Below are 3,774 nucleotides of genomic sequence, written 5' to 3' on the forward strand. Positions count from 1 at the left end.
TATCTATATTAGTAGTATTCCATAATATGTTATATATTATATTAATAATTAATAATATTTTATATATATTAGTAGTATTCCATAATATATTATATATTATATTAATAATTAATAATATTTTATATATATATATATATCCCACATCTTCTTTAGACGTCATCCATCAGTGGACATTTAGGTTGTTTCCATATCTTGGCTATTATAAATAATGCTGCAGTGAATATAGGGGTACATATATCTTTCCAAATTAGTGTTTCATTTTCTTCAGATAAATACCCAGAAGTGGAATTGCTGGATCATATCGTAGCTCCATTTTTAACTTTTTGAGAATCCTCCATACTGCTTTCCAGAGTGGCTGCACCACTTTACATTCCCACCAACAGTAGGCCATTGTCTTCTTTTCTCCACTTCCTCACCAACACTTGTTTCTCATCTTTTTGATAATAGCCATTCCAACAGGCATGAGGTGATATCTCATTGTGATTTTGATCTGCATTTCCCTGGCGATTAGTGATGCTGAGCATCTTTCCATGTGACCATTGGCCATCTGTATTCTTCTTTGGAAAAAAATGTCTAGTCAGCTCCTCTGCCCAATCTGTAATTGAATTATTTGGTTTGTTTGTTGGTTGCTATTGAGTTGTGTGAGTTCATTATATATTTTGGATATTAACCACTGGGGTTAGCGTAACTTGAAGAGAGTAGTTTCCATGCAGTGATGGCAAATACCTGTTGCCATTGTTATAAGAGAAAAGGAAAGGAGAGAAATTGATGACAGGGAATAATAATACTTTTAAGAAGGAGATTTGCTGCAAAAGGGAACAAGGAAATTGAGTGTTAGTTGTTGAGGGAAGTGGAGTCAAGATACTTTTTTTTATAAGCTAACTGGAATGATCCAGTAAAAAATGAAAAAAATGATAATGTAGGAGAAAGAGGAGAGAATTTCTGGAATGTTGTTCTTGAACAGACAAGAGGGGATGGCATCTAATGACAAGTGAAGAAGCCAGCTTTAGATAGGAAGATGGGTGGTTCATCTGCAGGAACAGGTAAGAATGCAGAGGAGGTGCTAATGCTTTTAAGTAAGTAGATGCACTGGTGGAAGTCTATGCAAGTTTTCTTCTGATCGGTTCCATTTCTCAGTAAAGGAGGAAGTTACAGTCATCAGCTGAGCATAGGAGAGATGTTGAGATTTAAGTAAAATGAGGAAAGTCCCCATATAATCACCTCAAAAAGAGAGATGAAATGGCCTACGGATGTATAGAATGCCTACCTAATAGAATTAAGGGCCCACTTGAGGTTCATGATCAGAATTTCAAGGGAAACAAGGTAACTTGGTTTAGTGTTTTTTTTCCACCAAATCAGATGCAGGTTCAGAATAGCAGCGATTTGGACTTAACCAGAATGTAGTTTTGCCAAAAGAATAGCACAAAGAGAAGGGCAAAAGAATTAAGGGTGTATGCAAGAGAGAGCCTGTAATAACTGACCATGAAACTTAGGCTGGGAAACGAGAAAATAAGGATATCAAAAAAAAAAAAAAAGAGGAAAATTGGAAATGTTGTGGGATTGATGGAAATGAGGGCTCCAGTGGAGTCAAAAGATTGCTGGAATTAGGGGCGCCTGGGTGGCTCAGTTGGTTAAGCGACTGCCTTCGGCTCAGGTCATGATCCTGGAGTCCCGGAATCGAGTCCCGCATCGGGCTCCCTGCTCGGCAGGGAATCTGCTTCTCCCTCTGACCCTCCCCCCTCTCATGCTCTCTCTCTCTGTCTCATTCTCTCTCTCAAATAAATAAATAAAATCTTTAAAAAAAAAAAAAAAGATTGCTGGAATTAGAATTCTGGAAGGAGCCAGACAGGGGAGATAGGAGGTGGTGTTCAGAGAGTGAAGGGCATGAAATTCGGGTTAAAGAGATGCAATTATTGGTGATAATAAATGTCAAGGGTATGATCGCAGCATTGAGTGGCTTGAGGGCAAGACTAGAGAATATTGGTGAAGAGGAAGACTTCAAAGCCCTGAGTGACCAGGGCGCTCTGCATTGAAATAGTCAAGAATTGAAACTAGAGTTGTGTAGGAGTAAATAACATGACTTGGGAGTTAAAATTACGAAGAAATGATGGGTGTTGACAGTAATGATGAGTCATATAATTTGATGACATGAGATCCAAAAACAGCAAGTTTTAAGGAGGAAAGAGGAAGAATGAAAGAGGCAATGGTGAACAAGGAAGATAAGACCTACCCAATCTCAAGACACAGTGGGAGGAAGAAATAGCAACTGCTATAGGGCAGTGGAGAAAGTCACATTTTCGTTAGAGCAAGAAGGTAAAAGAAATGTTTAAAATCTAGATTGAGGACATAAATTACATAAATTACACTGTGGGCAATGTGGGAAGGTTTCCAGAGTTGGAGAGGGTGGCAAAAGGACACAAAGAGTCTACAGGTGAGTAGAGTCAGGGGGATAGGGAAGACGTGGGAGTCTGTGGAGTTTTATGGTACATAAATAGGTATAAAGAGCATGATGGGCATCATGCTTTATTTGTCCATTCCTTTCCATATCCACGTTTGCTCCCTCTTTATCAATTCTCTGTGTTATAGCAAGTGTGATATTATAAAAATGCAAATTTGACCATATCCTTCCCCTTCTTAAACTTCTTTAATGGCTTCTATTAATTTTAGTATGAAGACTAAAATCCTTAGTGTAATTCACAAAACTCTGCACAAGCACCCCTCTCAGCTCTCCAGACTCAACACATGCATTTGCTTTGTGCACCCCAGTCATACTGCCTTTTTAACGTTCTGAAACACTAAATTCTTTCCTGTCTCACAGACTCTGTACTTCCTTCTGTCTACAGTACTTCCCTCCACACACAAACCCCAGGTTTTGCCTTCTTAACTCCCACTTGTCCCTCAGATTTCAGCTCAAACTGTAACTCAGATAGGTCAGGTTCTCCTATTTGATAATCTCATAGAAATCTTTGCTTTCACAGCACTTACAACGGTTCGCAAATATGTATTTGTGATTATCTGGTTCACGTCTGTCAACCTCACTAGAGTAAATCCCATGAAGACAAAGATAATATCTGTTGTTTTTACCATTACATGCCCAGAACCTCATTAACCTGATGCTTAGTATATGTTCAATAAATATTTATTTATTTATTTTTTTAAAGATTTTATTTATTTGACAGAGGGAGACACAGCGAGAGAGGGAACACAAGCAGGGGGGAGTGGGAGAGGGAGAAGCAGGCTTCCCGTGGAGCAGAGAGCCTGGTGCGGGGCTCGATCACAGGACCCTGGGATCATGACCTGAGCCGAAGGCAGATGCTTAACGACTGAGCCACCCAGGCGCCCCAGTTTCCTGTCTTTAAAATGAGAATAAATAACAATAATTTTTATCCTAGGAATCTTGTTTGGATAGAATGATTTTAAAAGAACTAAAACAGTCTCTGGAACAATAGTTGAGCTTGGTAAATGATAGCTTCTATGATTGTAATTTTAATTGAGTTCATATTTCTCTCAATATTTAAAAGAAGTATTTTATTTATTTATTTTAAAGATTTTATTTATTTATTTGACAGAGAGAGGCACAGCGAGAGAGGGAACACAAGCAGGGGGAGTGGGAGAGGGAGAAGCCGGCTTCCTGCCGAGCAGGGAGCCCGATGCTGGGCTCCATCCCAGGACCCTGGGGCCATGACCTGAGCCGAAGCAGATGCCTAACGACTGAGCCACCCAGGCACCCCAATAAATATTTATTAAATGACTTGATCTAGAGGCCACGGTCTC

The sequence above is a fragment of the Neomonachus schauinslandi genome, chromosome 6 (genome assembly GCF_002201575.2).
Source record: "Neomonachus schauinslandi chromosome 6, ASM220157v2, whole genome shotgun sequence".
NCBI classification, from domain to species: domain Eukaryota; kingdom Metazoa; phylum Chordata; class Mammalia; order Carnivora; family Phocidae; genus Neomonachus; species Neomonachus schauinslandi.